Below are 16,355 nucleotides of genomic sequence, written 5' to 3'. Positions count from 1 at the left end.
GTGGTCTACTGCATTTGTTTAAATCTATAGTTTTAATGATTGTGCTACTTAAACAAATTAATCTTTGCATTCTGCAAATTACAGGTTAAACTGAGAAGGACTAAACCCTTAACAAAACATAAATACTGTGTATGAAATCCCAGCGTTAAACAGGGCAGGCAGGGACAAAGCAGAGAACAAGATAGGACTGATAAATTAAACTGCATTTATTTCAATGCAAGAGGCCGAACAGGGAAGGTAGATGAACTCAGGGCATGTTTGGGAACATGGGACTGGGATATCATAGCAATTACAGAAACGTGGCTCAGGGATGGACAGGACTGGCAGCTTAATGCTCCAGGATACAAACACTACACGAAAGATAGAAAGGGAGGCAAGAGAGGAGGGGGAGTGGCTTTTTTGATAAGGGACAGCATTACAGCTCTGCTGAAGGAGGATATTCCTGGAAATACATCCAGGGACATTATTTGGGTGGAACTAAGAATTACAAAATGGATGATCACCTTATTGGGATTGTATTATTGTTGGAGAAATTAGCCCAATAAAGGCGAGACCACACAAATCACATCGGGTAAAATTGACAAGCTGTTTATTACAAGCGATATGACCGCAAGAGAAATTGACTGGGCTGACACAGAATTGACAGTCTGTGCAGATAGATCAAAGGTTCTCTTCCTTGAGCTGAGGAAGAAGCCACCTTTTATAATAACCCTGTACAATGCGGCTAATTAGAAATGGGGAAAATGCAATGTATCTGGAAAAGCAGTAATCCAGTTACAATGACGCTAATCAGAAAACAGTTACCGGATGAAAGTCCTGATTCTTGATTCAATGCAACATCCCGACAGTATCAATGGGTTCGGAGCCTCCATTCCTCTCTGTGAGTAGGTGCTAATATCTCCTCTGAAACAGTGAGGTGCTTCCATCGTCTTGTCCTGGGAACAATGCTCGTGGGGGGTGCCTCTGTCTGACCTGCTCTTTGTGTGGCTTTGGTGTTGCTGGGTTGTGAAACTGCCCTCGGGGCTTTGGGACAGCTGTGTTGCTCTGCCATTGTTAGTGGGTGCTGGGAAGTGTATTCCCTTGTCTACGAGTGCTGTCTAGTTTCACTTGTCAGCCTGCTTGGTCCCTGCTGAGGCATTCTGGGTGTTTTTGGTACAGTTTGGTCAAGTTTGCTTCCTATGTTCTGTGTGAGCCTATTATGGGTTGGCAGGGTGGCAGACCTTATCGCACAATTCCCCCTTTTTTTGTTTTGCTTAGGGAAGGGATGAGAAGGGGGCAATGTAAGCAGAGCCAGAGGGATTGTCGAGTAGGGGGGCTCGGTAAGAGATAGATAGCTTCTCTGGGGCAGGGACATTCTCCCAGTGGATCTGTGCGAGCTGAGTGGTGAGGGGTCAGAGGGGAGTAGTGTTGAAGATCTGTGACACCTCATCTGCTTTCTGCAGACACTGGGTGTCAATGTCGAAGTCAGCGTGCTGTCTTGCACTAGCTTTTCCCACCTCCTTCACAGTGCTGTCCAGCCAGCTGTCCCGGTCTGCAGCAGTGTCCCAGGCTTGGGTGGGGAAATTAATAGTAGGGCGAATGGTCACCCAGTGGGTGCCATACACAAGTTGTAACAGGGTCTGCGCATCTTGCGGGAGACAGTTGTAAATGGTGGAAGTTTGTAGCAGCCAATTACAAAATGCGAGTGGTCGTTTCAATGGGTCTGGGGCATCTTGCACCACGGCCCGGACTTCTGCATGGGTTCAGGGCTTATCAAGGGACGTAGATCCAATCATAATGCGTGGAGGTTGGCATTCAGTGCCCTGGTTTTTCAGGGCAGGAGCCAGGCTGCGTGAGGAGCCTGATGTTATTGTCTGTGTTGGGCAGTGGTAGTGACTCAGACTCTAGATTAGAGTGGTGCTGGAAAAGCACAGCAGCTCAGGCAGCATCCGAGAACCCTTCAGGCTCTCTGCCTGTATTCCTGATGAAGGGCTTTTGCCCGAAACGTCGATTTTCCTGCTCCTCAGATGCTGCCTGACCTGCTGTGCTTTTCCAGCACCACTCTAATCTCGACTCTGGTTTCCAGCATCTGCAGTCCTTGTTTTTTGCCTAGTAGTGGCTCAGGCTGCCCAGCGGCTGCTGTATCCTGCTGCGAGCTTCTCGTGGGCTGTGTGGTACCAAAGGCAGCCACTTCATTTAGCAGCGGGTCCGTTTCTGGGGCTGGAAGGGGAAGTCGTGGGTATTGTGGGCTGTAGGATGGCGGGGGGGTTCCCGGGGTGATAGGGGTCTCCGCTGTCGGGTTCTTAGTGCCGCGGTCTTTTACTTTAGGGGTCTGATGGTGTTTGGCAACGTCCCGAAATTTCACGAGACACTACAACATGTAGACAGTGTCCTGTGAGGGATCCCCATGCCCCCCTCTGTGATGTCCGTGGTCCTGTAGTCAATTTTATCAATTTTGAAGGAACCCCCATATGGCCAGTTCCCATGGGACCAGGTGTGAAGGTCCCTTGTGAAGGGGATAACGTAACGGCTGTCCCCTGTGTCTTTTCACATGGTGTCTGCCGGTGACCCAGGTGGAACAAGAGCATCTCCTACCTCGTTCTTGAAGTTCACGTATTTACCATGCCCTTTTCTGGGTATTCTTGTTCAGTTTTGGCCCTGGGTCGTTCTCACCACGTGTTTGGGGTTGTATAACTCCGACAGCTGGCACCTTCCAGCAGAAGGGTGGATGTCCATAGCTCCATGGCGTCCTGGACATCTTGGGTTGATTTCTAATTGCTGTGCTTCGGCCTTCAAGGTAAAAAGCAGAGAGCACTCACAGAACACATGAGTGATTGACAGGTTCGGCAAAAAAGGGTAATCGAGCATGTAATCACTGACTGCAAAGTAAACACACATTTAAGCCCTGAACAAGCAGCCAGATGGGACACCTGACATTGACAAGACAACCCTCAGTGACTGCAGAACAAGCAGAGAAGATGGGGAGCGTTAATATCTTATTAATAAAACTTAAGCAGAGCTTTCATTTCATAAGCACCGATGCTTCCTTCAAAGAAAAACCATCATAGATCACCAAATGCAAAATAAATCAAGTCATTTCTGGATCTGCAGAGATCTGCAGGGATTCAAACAGATATTCAATCACCAGCAAGCAAGACTGAGCACGAAGAGGCAAAGTTTCTCCAAGGTTTAGTGAATAAGTGCATCTGGGCACTAGGACCCTGTTGAGTACTAACATGAATTCTGACAAAGTTAAAAACCACACAGAACCAGGTTATAGTCCAACAGGTTTAATTGGAAGCACACCAGCTTTCGGAGCGACGCTCCTTCATCAGGTGGTAGTAGTGGAGAACACAATTGTTTTTCTGACAGGCTGCCTGCCAGTCTCTCTCTGCTGATCTGGGCAGCTGGAAAACCAGGAACTCAGCCACTTCATCACCCACCCAGGATCAAGTTCCTCAGCAACAAGGTAAGTGTGGGGTACTGAGGGAAAGGGGTTGGGAGGGGTCCTTTGTTTTTTTCAGAGTTTTCGGTACTCCATGATTTGAACTGAAGAGTTGGCGGGTGGGAGGAGGGCTGCTGACCCCTTCCCTAAACTTATTTAAACTCAGGCCACAAAGGGCCGCTGCACCTACCTTCCTTATTCTGCTCCCAAACAATATAGGCTGGTGACCTGCATAAACAGGGTATTCCCTACCTTAATCTCCAAGCGTAAGTGGTTACGATGATGCTTGTTACTTCTTTGAGAGAGTCGGTGTCGGTGGCCCACTGCCTCAGCAGGGCAAGTTAGACTTGTCCCCAGGGCGGTCCTTCTCCCGAGGGTTGGGGTCCTACAGCCTCATGTACCTGTGGTTCAGGCTGGGAATAGAGACCAGCACTGACAAACACAGAAACAAACAGACAAGGCAGACTGTGGGAAAAGATTTGCTAACCCACAGTAGGCCCACAAAAGCAAATTGGCCAAATTGTACTGGGTCACCCAGAATTCCCCAGCAGCTCACAAACTGGGTCAGACGGCATGCAGACAATGGAATACACTTTTAACTCCCATGGACATGACAGAGGTCTCAAAGCCCTAAGGGCAGTTTCACAACCCAGCAACACCAAAGCCACACAAAAAGCAGGACAGACAGACAGACAACACCACAGGACAATGGAAGCACTCACCACTCCAGAAAAGACTTTAACATTTACCTGTGAAGATGAATGGAACCACGATACTGTCAGGATGTTGAAAGTTAAAACTCACACAACACCAGGTTATAGTCCAACAGGTTTAATTGGAAGCACACTAGCTTTCAGAGTGATACTCCTTCATCAGGTGATTGTGAGCGTCGCTCGGAAAGCTAGTGTGCTTCCAATTAAACCTGTTGGACTCTAACCTGGTGTTGTGTGATTTTTAACTTTGTACACCCCAGTCCAACACCGGCATCTCCAAATTATAAAACTGGTCTCATCGTCAGCTCTGGGAGGAGAAATCAAATTCTCTGTGCAGACTGTCAGTTCTGTGTCCGCTGGTCTGTTTTCTCCTCCAGCGATATCTCTTGCAATAAACCGTTTGTCAATTTCACTTCGAGCTGTCTTTTGCGATCTCTAACCGACTGGGCAAATTTCTCCGACACAAACACAGGTCAAACACAAGACAGACAAACGAGACGGCAGGGCCCCTGTCAAATTCCCACGACGTGTGTATTTCTTGGTATTAAAGTGAAAATTTAGTAGGCGAATCTCTCCTTCTGTCTTGCCAAACTTTGTCTGCCCGACCATCTTTCCCCCCAACTGGATCAGGATCATGATGCAAGTCCTGGCTCAATTTGGATCACGCGTGGGCCAAATTGCTGTTTCTATAAAATTTGAGTAATGAATTTAGGAGTACACCTGACTACCTCCCGAGGGAGAGTCTAAGGCTGCTCAATTCCGAATTGCCAGCTACCAATTAGTTAATTTTAATTTACTTGCTTACCAGACTACTCCCACAAGCTAAACCATGCAGCTTAAAATTTTGTTAACAAATTTAGGAGCCCAAACGATTACCTCCACCTGCCAAGTCTGAGCTCAATTCTGAATTGCTGCAGCAGCCGGCTGTCAAATAGTTAAAATTTGGTGATTAATTTATTTGCTTACCAGACTTCCTCCACAGGCCAAGTTGTGTCAGCTGAAGCCAATTCACCGCGGTCACTAGATCAGAATTGTGGCCACCCTCCGCAGTTGACCAGCCTTTCTCTGGTCTGACCCATTGGGGGGCAGGGCTGACCGCCAGGTCTGAATTGGGCTAAATTTAAAATGTCACGATCTCTGACCCTGTTGATAGAGAAAAAGGGGCTGCCGACTAACACCAAACTGTGGGAGAAATTAGCCCAATAAAGGCGAGACCACACAAACCAGATCGGGTGAAATTGACAAGCTGTTTATTACAAGCGATATGGCCGCAAGAGAAATTGACTGGGCTGACACAGAATTGATAGTCTGTGCAGATAGATCAAAGGTTCTCTTCCTTGAGCTGAGGAAGAAGCCACCTTTTATAATAATCCTGTACAATGCGGCTAATTAGAAATGGGGAAAATGCAATGTATCTGGAAAAGCAGTAATCCAGTTACAATGACCCTAATCAGAAAACAGTTACCGGATGAATGTCCTGATTCTCGATACAATGCAACATCCCGACAGTATCAATGGGTTCGGAGCCTCCATTCCTCTCCGCAGGTAGGTGCTAATATCTCCTCTGAAACAGTGAGGTGCTTCCATCGTCTTGTCCTGGGAGCAATGCTCGTGGGGGGTGCCTCTGTCTGACCTGCTCTTTGTGTGGCTTTGGTGTTGCTGGGTTGTGAAACTGCCCTCGAGGCTTTGGGATAGCTGTGTTGCTCTGCCATTGTTAGTGGGTGCTGGGAAGTGTATTCCCTTGTCTACGAGTGCTGTCTAGTTTCACTTGTCAGCCTGCTTGGTCCCTGCTGAGGCATTCTGGGTGTTTTTGGTACAGTTTGGTCAAGTTTGCTTCCTATGTTCTGTGTGAGCCTATTATGGGTTGGCAGGGTGGCAGACCTTATCGCACAATTATAGACCCCTGAATAGTCAGAGTGAAATTGAGAAACAAATTTGTGACAAGATTTCAGTTAGCTGTAAGAATAATAGGGTAGTTGTATGTTGGGGTATTTTAACTTTCCAAACATAGACTGGGACTGCCATAGTGTTAAGGAGAGGAATTTGTTAAGTGTGTACAAGAAAATTTTCTGATTCAGTATGTGGATGTACCTACTAGAGAAAGTGCAAAACCTGATCTACTCTTAGGAAATAAAGCAGGGCACGTGACTGAGGTGTCAATGGGGGAGAACTTTGGGGCTATTAGTTGTAAAATAGTGGAAGAGGTGGAACAGTTACAGGAAAACATTCCCGGAATTTTTCCTTTGTGCATAGTGGCCAGCGCAATGGTTAAGGAAAGGAGAAAGTGAGGACTGCAGATGCTGGAGATCAGAGCTGAAAATGTGTTGCTGGAAAAGCGCAGCAGTTCAGGCAGCATCCAAGGAGCAGGAGAATCGACGCTTCGGGCATGAGCCCTTCTTCAGGAATAGGGTTCATGCCCGAAACATCGATTCTCCTGCTCCTTGGATGCTGCCTGACCTGCTGCGCTTTTCCAGCAACACATTTTCAGCAATGGTTAAGGAAAGTAATGAGTGGAAGTAATACCCCAAGCAGGTGTTAGGGGCATCAAAAGTTTTCTTGGAAGCTGTGAATAGTGCAACAGAAATGTTTAGTAAGCCTTTTTGAATTGAAGCCCTCCAGCAGATATGGAATGAAACAAATCTCCAGGAAATTCACAACAATATGTAGAACGAGGTAAGTATCCAGGAAGAGAGTCAGTCCACACTGAAACTGAGGGAGGGGAGATCTGGAGGATTATTATTTTTAAGGTGGAGTTTTGAAGTACATGTGGAGATCACCTCATGAACCTGCAGTATTCATCGGATCATAGGAATAAATTATAAAAATAAAGAAATGAAAATTTCAGAATAACAGCCCTTCCAACCCAGGCCACTCCTGCACCCAGCCTCCAGTCTCCTCTGGGTCTTGACTCCAGACTGTGACACCTCAAGGCTCTTCAGGCCAGGAGACTGCTCTGGAATCATCTCGAGACCGAAGGCCACGCTTAGGCCACGCCAGACTGCCAAGAGACTGCCACGCGTTGCAGCGTCTATCCTGCTGTTGGATTGGCAGGATGTTTGCGGAGGCTTCACTGGTGATATTTCTCAACTCTCTGCTGCATGTCTCTGTCGTCCACATCTCTGGTGCAAGGTTTGAAGATGAGCCATGCCAGACTCTAAATGCTAACTCTATTCCTCATTCCTCAATTGCTGAGTTTCTCCAGCATTCTGTGTGTTTGCCTCCAGTACATGCACTGCTATCCTGTAGACCATGGGTTTGGTGATGGGTTTTGAGGTCTTTGTCATTAAACACTGTGTTCCTCAGTCAGCTGAAGACTGTATTGGCCAATGGGGACAAAGGTGAATTTCATTGTCCATAGCTGCCTTAATCAAGAGAAAGCTCCAAATGCAATGGAAATTGATCGACATTGTCCAGCAGCTTCTGTGAATCTTAATAGTTGGAGGACAGTGTTGTGTGATGGGAAATGTCTGCAGACAGCCTTTTGCTTTCAAATGTTTGACCTATGTATCCCCCGCCCTCTCCCTTTCTGTGCAGGTTGGATGCTATAATTATCTCTCCTCCACACAGAACTTCCATGTCTTTTTGGAACAAGAAGGTTTTAATTCTGTTTCCGATTTTCAAGAGCTCTACTGTTTAGATTAGATTAGATTAGATTAGATTACTTACAGTGTGGAAACAGGCCCTTCGGCCCAACAAGTCCACACCGCCCCGCCGAAGCGCAACCCACCCATACCCCTACATCTACCCCTTACCTAACACTACGGGCAATTTAGCATGGCCAATTCACCTGACCTGCACCTCTTTGGACTGTGGGAGGAAACCGGAACACCCGGAGGAAACCCATGCAGACACGGGGAGAATGTGCAAACTCCACACAGTCACTCGCCTGAGGTGGGAATTGAACTCGGGTCTCTTGCGCTGCGAGGCAGCAGTGCTAACCACTGAGGTAAAAACAATGACTGCAGATGCTGAAAATCAAATACTGGATTAGTAGTGCTGGAAGAGCACAGCAGTTCAGGCAGCATCCAACGAGCAGCGAAATCAACGTTTCGGGCAAAAGCCCTTCATCAGGAATAAAGGCAGTGAGCCTGAAGCATGGAGAGATAAGCTAGAGGAGGGTGAGGGTGGGGAGAAAGTAGCATAGAGTACAATGGGTGAGTGGGGGAGGAGATGAAGGTGATAGGTCAAGGAGGAGAGGGTGGAGTGGATAGGTGGAAAAGAAGATAGGCAGGTCGGACAAGTCAAGGAGACAGTAACTGAGCTGGAAGTTTGAAACTAGGATGAGGTGGGGGAAGGGGAAATGAGGAAGCTGTTGAAGTCCACATTAATGCCCTGGGGTTGAAGTGTTCCGAGGCGGAAGATGAGGCGTTCTTCCTCCAGGCGTCTGGTGGTGAGGGAGTGGCGGTGAAGGAGGCCCAGGACCTCCATGTCCTCGGCAGAGTGGGAGGGGGAGTTGAAATGTTGGGCCACAGGGCGGTTTGGTTGATTGGTGCGGGTGTCTCGGAGATGTTCCCTAAAGCGCTCTGCTAGGAGGCGCCCAGTCTCCCCAATGTAGAGGAGACCACATCGGGAGCAACGGATACAATAAATGATATTGGTGGATGTGCAGGTGAAACTTTGATGGATGTGGAAGGCTCCTTTAGGGCCTTGGATAGAGGTGAGGGAGGAGGTGTGGGCACAGGTTTTACAGTTCCTGCGGTGGCAGGGGAAAGTGCCAGAATGGGAGGGTGGGTCGTAGGGGGGTGTGGACCTGACCAGGTAGTCACGGAGGGAACGGTCTTTGCGGAAGGCGGAAAGGGGTGGGGAGGGAAATATATCCCTGGTGGTGGGGTCTTTTTGGAGGTGGCGGAAATGTCGGCGGATGATTTGGTTGATGCAAAGGTTTGTAGGGTGGAAGGTGAGCACCAGGGGCGTTCTGTCCTTGTTACGGTTGGAGGGGTGGGGTCTGAGGGCGGAGGTGCGGGATGTGGACGAGATGCGTTGGAGGGCATCTTTAACCATGTGGGAAGGGAAATTGCGATCTCTAAAGAAGGAGGCCATCTGGTGTGTCCTATGGTGGAACTGGTCCTCCTGGGAGCAGATACGGCGGAGGCGGAGAAATTGGGAATACGGGATGGCATTTTTGCAAGAGATAGGGTGGGAAGAGGTGTAATCCAGGTAGCTATGGGAGTCAGTGGGTTTGTAAAAAATGTCAGTGTCAAGTCGGTCGTCACTAATGGAGATGGAGAGGTCCAGGAAGGGGAGCGAGGTGTCAGATAGTCCAGGTAAATTTAAGGTCAGGGTGGAATGTGTTGGTGAAGTTGATGAATTGCTCAACCTCCTCGCGGGAGCACGATGTGGCGCCAATGCAGTCATCAATGTAGCGGAGGAAGAGGTGGGGAGTGGTGCCGGTGTAATTACGGAAGATCAATAGCCAACAAAGAGACAGACATAGCTGGGGCCCATACGTGTGCCCATGGCTACGCCTTTGGTCTGGAGGAAGTGGGAGGATTCAAAGGAGAAATTGTTAAGGGTGAGGACCAGTTCGGCCAAACGAATGAGAGTGTCAGTGGAAGGGTACTGTTGGGGACGTCTGGAGAGGAAAAAACGGAGGGCTTGGAGGCCCTGGTCATGGCGGATGGAGGTGTAGAGGGATTGGATATCCATGGTGAAGATAAGGCGTTGGGGGCCAGGGAAACGGAAGTCTTGGAGGAGGTGGAGGGCGTGGGTGGTGTCTCGAACGTATGTGGGGAGTTCCTGGACTAGGGGGGATAGGACAGCGTCAAGGTAGGTAGAGATGAGTTCAGTGGGGCAGGAGCATGCTGAGACAATGGGTCGGCCAGGGTGGTCAGGCTTGTGGATCTTGGGAAGGAGGTAGAACCGGGCAGTGCAGGGTTCCCGGACTATGAGGTTGGAAGCTGTGGGTGGGAGATCTCCTGAGGTGATGAGGTTCTGTATGGTCTGGGAGATGATGGGTTGGTGATGGGGGTAGGGTCATGGTCGAGGGAGCAGTAGGAAGAGGTGTCCTCGAGTTGGCGTTTGGCTTCAGCGGTGTAGAGGTCAGTGCGCCAGACTACCACTGCACCCCCTTTATCCGCTGGCTTGATGGTGAGGTTGGGATTGGAGCAGAGGGATTGGAGGGCTGTGCGTTGTGAGGGTGAGAGGTTGGAGTGGGGGAGGGGGGATGACAGGTTGAGGCGGTTAATGTCCCGGCGGCAGTTGGAAATGAAGAGGTCGAGGGCAGGTAATAGGCCAGCCTTTCCACCTATCCACTCCACCCTCTCCTCCTTGACCTATCACCTTCATCTCCTCCCCCACTCACCCATTGTACTCTATGCTACTCTCTCCCCACCCCCACCCTCCTCTAGCTTATCTCTCCATGCTTCAGGCTCACTGCCTTTATTCCTGATGAAGGGCTTTTGCCCGAAACGTTGATTTCGCTGCTCGTTGGATGCTGCCTGAACTGCTGTGCTCTTCCAGCACCACTAATCCAGTGCTAACCACTGTGCCACCGTGCCGCCCACAAATGACCCCATGTTATCTTAATGTACAAGATGCCTCTGTGAATGCATTGATATTAGTTTGGATGTCAGTCTCTTGAGTGTGTGCACAGACCAACTCACCCACACAATGGGTCTGTGGTGGATCTGCTGGTGAGGATCACAGCTTGCATGCCATCATGTACCAAGTGGAGGATGGTGATGAACAAACAGGCAGCTACATTTCAGAAGGACAGTCCTAAGTCCCTCCTAGTTGATCGAGTCGAAGACATGTACGAGATCAAAAAATGTCATTAGTGGAGATTGTTTCTGCTCTCTATTCTTGTTGAGGACTGAGGCACAGTTGAGGAGATCCTCAAAGTGCTCCTTCCAATGAGCGCTAACTGACTTTCTGTCCTTGCTGAGTGCCCCTTCATTTTTAGCTCAGTCAGGTAGGTCCTTGGGAGAATTGGGTGACACTTGTATTAAAGAATTTGCATATATTGTTGGCAAGTTCTTAGTTTTCCTGTACTCTTTCTACCCAGGACCTGCTCTTTAGGTCATGTGTTCTTTTACTAGACCTCGGCCTGTGGACCTCTTTTCTTTCCCTTGAGATCTGGTGGTGTTTCCAGATCAGGAAGGCCTCACCCGTGTGGCTTAGAGTCATAGAGATATACAGCACGGAAACAGACCATTCAGTCCAACTGGTCCATGCTGACCAGATATCCCAACTCAATCTAGTCCCACCTGCCAGCGCCTGGCCCAGATCCCTCCAAACCCTTCCTAATCATATACCCATCCAGATGCCTTTTAAATGTTGCAATTGTACCAGCCTCCACCACTTCCTCTGGCAGTTCATTCCATACACACAACACCCTCTACGTGAAAAAGTTGCCCCTCAGGTCTCTTTTATATCTTTCCCCTCTCACTCTAAACCTATGCCCTCTAGTTCTGGATTCCCCTACCCCAGGGAAAAGACTTTGTCTGTCTACCCTATCCATGCCCCTCATGATTTTATAAACCTCTATAAGGTCACCCCTCAGCCTCTAATGCTCCAGGGAAAACAGCCCCAGCCTATAGAACTTCTCCCTATACCTCAAATCCTCCAACCCTGGTAACATCTTTGTAAATCTTTTCTGAACCCTTTGAAATTTCACAACATCTTTCCGATAGGAAGGAGACCAGAATTGCACACGATATTCCAACAGTGGCCCAACCAATGTCCTGTACAGCCGCAACATGACCTCCCACCTCCTGTACTCGATACACTGACCAATAAAGGAAAGCATACCAAATGCCTTCTTCATTATCCTATCTACCTGCAACTCCACTTTCAAGGAGCTATGAACCTGCACTCCAAGGTCTCTTTGTTCAGCAACACTCCCTAGGACCTTACCATTAAGTGTATAAGTCCGGCTAAGATTTGGTTTCCCAAAATGCAGCACCTCGCATTTATCTGAATTAAACTCCATCTGCCACTCCTCAGCCCATTGGCCCATCTGATCAAGATCCTGTTGTAATCTGAGGTAACCCTATTCGCTATCCACTCCATCTCCACTTTTGGTGTAATCTGCAAACTTACTAACTGTACCTCTTATGCTCACATCCAAATCATTTATATAAATGATGAAAAGTAGTGGAGACAGCACCGATCCTTGTGGCACTCCACTGGTCACAGGCCTCCAGTCTGAAAAACAACCCTCCACCACCACCCTCTGTCTTCTACCTTTGAGCCAGTTCTGTATCTAAATGGCTAGTTCTCCCTGTATTCTATGAGATCTAACCTTGATAATCAGTCTCCCATGGGGAACCTTGTCGAACGCCTTATTGAAGTCCATATGGATCATGTCTACCACTCTGCCCTCATCAATCTTCTTTGTTACTTCTTCAAAAAACTCAATCAAGTTTGTGAGACATGATTTCCCACGCACAAAGCCCTATTGACTATCCCTAATCAGTCCTTGCCTTTCCAAATACACATACATCCTGGCCCTCAGGATTCCCTCCAACAACTTGCCCACCACCGAGGTCAGGTTCACCGGTCTATAGTTCCCTGGCTTGTCCTTATCACCCTTCTTAAACAGTGATGCCACGTTAGCCAACCTCCAGTCTTCCGGCACCTCACCGGTGACTATCGATGATGTGTGGAGTTTGCACGTTCTCCCCGTGTCTGCGTGGGTTTCCTCCGGGTGCTCCGGTTTCCTCCTACAGTCCAAAGATGTGCAGGTCAGGTGAATTGGCCATGCTAAATTGCCCGTAGTGTTAGGTAAGGGGTAGATGTAGATGTAGGGGTATGGGTGGGTTACGCTTCGGCGGGGCAGTGTGGACTTGTTGGGCCGAAGGGCCTGTTTCCACACTGTAAGTAATCTAAATCTAATCTAAGATACAAATATCTCAGCAAGAGGCCCAGCAATCCCTTCTCTAGCTTCCCACAGAGTTCTCGGGTACACCTGATCAGGTCCTGGGGATTTATCCACTTGTAAGCTTTTCAAAACATCCAGCACTTCCTCCTCTGTAATATGGACATTTTGCAAGATGTCACCATCTATTTCCCTACAATCTATATCTTCCATGTCCTTTTCCACTCAAGCAAAATATTTGCTTAGTATCTCCCCCATCTCCTGTGGCTCCACATGAAGGCCACCTTGCTGATCTTTGAGGGGCCCTATTCACTCCCTAGTTACCCTTTTGTCCTTAATGTATTTGTAAAAACCCTTTGGATTCTCTTTAACTCTATTTGCCAAAGCTATCTCGTCCCCTTTTTTGCCCTCCTGATTTCCCACTTAAGTATACTCCTCCTGCCTTTCTACTCTTTTCAGGATTCAATCAATCTTTCCTGTCTATTCCTATTACAGAGGAACTTCAATTATCCGAATACCAATTGTCCAAAAATTGGATTATCTGAAGGAGATCTCGAGGTCCCGGTGGAAACATTACATCAAAGACGTGTTTCCAGCAGTGATTGCGTCTTGTTTACAGTGATTAAACAGGTACTGTCTCCAAATGACTGACCTCCCGCCTTCTCTCTCTTTGCATTCACTTTCCCCGGAGTTGTACACAGGGGTGTTAGTCGGGTTTGGGGGTGAGGTGGCGGTGTTAGATGGGTTTGGGTGTGGGGGGCAGTGTTAGATGGGTTTGGGGCTGGGAGGTGGTGTTAGATGGGTTTGGGGGTGGGGTGGCAGTGTTAGACGAGTTTGGGAGTGGGGGGCTGTGTTAGACTGGTTTGGGGGATGGGGAGGCAGTGTTAGACTGGTTTGGGGGAAGGGGGTCAGTGTTAGACGGGTTTGGGGAATGGGAGGGCGGTGTGAGACAGGTGTGGAGGGGCGGTGTTAGATGGTTTTGGGGGTGGGGGCAGTGTTAGAAGGGTTTGAGGGATGGGGGTGGTGTTAGATGGGTTTGGGGTGGGGGTGGTGTTAGAGTTCGGGATTCAATGGTAGATGGGTTTGGAGGTTGGGGTGGTGATGTTAGATGGCTTTGGGGATGGGGGCGGTGTTAGACGGGTTTGGGAGTAAGGGGGGTGGTGTTAGAAGGGTTTGGGGGTTGGGGGCATGGTAGATGGGTTTGGGGTTGGGGCTGGTGTTAGAAGGGTTTGGGGCTGGGGGGTGGTGTAAAACGTGTTTGGGGAGTTGGGGGCAGTGTTAGAAGGGTTTGGGGTGGGGGCGGTGTTAGACGGGTTTGTGGGTGGGGGTGGTGTTAGGCGGGTCTGAGGTTGGGGCACGGTGTTAGATGGGTTTGGGGGTGGGGGGCAGTGTTAGATGAGTTTGGGGGAATGGGGGTGCGGTTTTAGACTGGTTTGGTGGATGGGGGGCGGTGTTAGACGGGTTTGGAGGTAAGGGGGTGTGGTGTTAGAAGGGTTTGGGGGATGGTGGCGGTGTTAGATGGGTTTGGGGGTGGTGGGGCAGTGTTAGACTCGTTTGGGAGGTGGGGGGCGATGTTAGACGGGTTTGGGGGTGGGGTGCAGTGTTAGTTGGGTTTGGGGGTGGGGGGGCTGGTGTTATAGGGGTTTGGGATGGGGGGGGCGGTGTTAGATGGGTGTGGGTGGGTGGTGTTAGAGGGGTTTGGGGGTGGGGGGCAGTGTTAGTTGGGTTTGGGGGTGGGGCTGGTGTTAGAAGGGTTTGGGGGATGGGGGCTGGTGTTAGAAGGGTTTGGGGGATGGGGTGGTGTTAGAGGGGCTTGGGGGTGGGGGAGCGGTGTTAGATGGCGGGTGTGCTGAGAGGTGTGTTGCACAGCATTGGGGGCGGGGCCTCACTCGCTGTGTGCTCCTGCTGTCTCCTGAACGGGGAGCAGACTTTCAAAACTCAGAGCCTCAGCGGAAAGGCATTTAATCGATTAACTGAATAATTGATTATCCAAACGAAATAGGACCCACCCATCATGTTCGGATAATCGAGATTCCCCTGTATATGCTTCCTTCTTTTTCTTAACCAAACCCTCAATTTCTTTAGTCATCCAGCATTCCTTATACCTACCAGCCTTCCCTTTCATCCTGACAGGAATATACTTTCTCTGGATTCTCGTTATCTCATTTCTGAAGGCTTCCCATTTTCCAGCCGTACCTTTATCTGCAAATATCTGCCCCCAATCAGCTTTCAAATGTTCTTGCCTAATACCGTCAAAATTGGCTTTTCTCCAATTTAGAACTTTAACTTTTAGATCTGGTCTATCCTTTTCCAGCACTATTTTAAATCTAATCGAATTATGGTCGCTGGCCCCAAAGTGCTCCCCCACTGACACCTCAGTCACCTTATTTCCCAAGAGTAGGTAAAGTTTTTCACCTTTTCTAGTAGGTACATCCACATACTGGATCAGAAAATTGTCTTGTACCCACTTAAATTCCTCTCCATCTAAACCCTTAACACTATGGCAGTCCCAGTATATGTTTGGAAAGTTAAAATCACCTACCACAACCACCTTATTATTCTTACAGATAACAGATAACTGAAATCTCCTTACAAATTTGTTTTTCAATTTTCCTCTGACTATTAGTGGGTGTATAATCCAACGCAATAAGGTGAACATCCCTTTCTAATTTGTGAGTTCCACTTAAATAACTTCCCTGAATATATTTCCAGGAATATTCTCCCTCAGTACAGCTATGATTGCTATCCCTTATCAAAAACACCCTCCCCACCACCAAACCTCCCTCTCTATCCTTCCTGTAGCATTTGTATCCTGGAACATTAAGCTGCCAGTCCTGCCCATCCCTGAGTAATGTTTCTATAATTGCTATGTTATCCCAGTCCCACGTTCCTAACCGTGAGTTCATCTGCCTTCCCTGTTAGGCTCTTGCAGTAGAATAAATGCAGTTTAATTTATTAGTCCTGCATTGTCCCTGCGTGCCTTGACAGTTTGACTCGCTTCTGTTTTTGACTGTACCAGTCTCAGACTGATCTCTTTCCTCACTAGCTCCAACTTTTCTCCCTTTCTATAACTACAATCCATCACATCCCCTTGTTCTTATAAATTCCTCATTGCCTCGAACTGTCTCTCCAATCGATCCACTTGATCGGATAGTAGCTCCTGAACCTCCTAGTCATTCGCACCAAACTCCCAACCTTTGGGTTTCTCTACCTTGAATATCAGGACTGATGAGTCAGCAATTTTCCCACAAAATTGGTTGTGCCAAGATTTACAAAGAAAATGATGACTGAACCTCAACCCACTGCATTATGGGAGTGCAAGTGCCCAGTAGGTCACTTGTTACAGAGGGCACTGAGTCCATCCTTCACCCGGTGTCCAGTGTAAGTGAACACCAGTCAG

At 48.6% G+C, this 16,355-nt stretch overlaps 1 protein-coding gene across 1 annotated transcript in view; it reads left to right on the top strand.

The window, feature by feature from the left end:
* The first annotated feature begins 3,380 nt into the window (after nt 1-3,380).
* The window catches only part of LOC140491571 (multidrug and toxin extrusion protein 1-like), a 49,113-nt gene continuing 36,138 nt past the window's right edge, over nt 3,381-16,355 (top strand). Inside the window, exons 1-2 of the mRNA XM_072589961.1 lie at nt 3,381-3,448; nt 13,451-13,585. The gene's annotated coding sequence lies outside the window, so the exon portion shown is untranslated. The remainder of the gene's footprint in view (nt 3,449-13,450; nt 13,586-16,355) is intronic.

This window comes from Chiloscyllium punctatum, chromosome 19, assembly GCF_047496795.1.
Source record: "Chiloscyllium punctatum isolate Juve2018m chromosome 19, sChiPun1.3, whole genome shotgun sequence".
Classification (NCBI taxonomy): Eukaryota; Metazoa; Chordata; class Chondrichthyes; order Orectolobiformes; family Hemiscylliidae; genus Chiloscyllium; species Chiloscyllium punctatum.
This window is presented reverse-complemented; position numbering and strand designations above follow the sequence as displayed.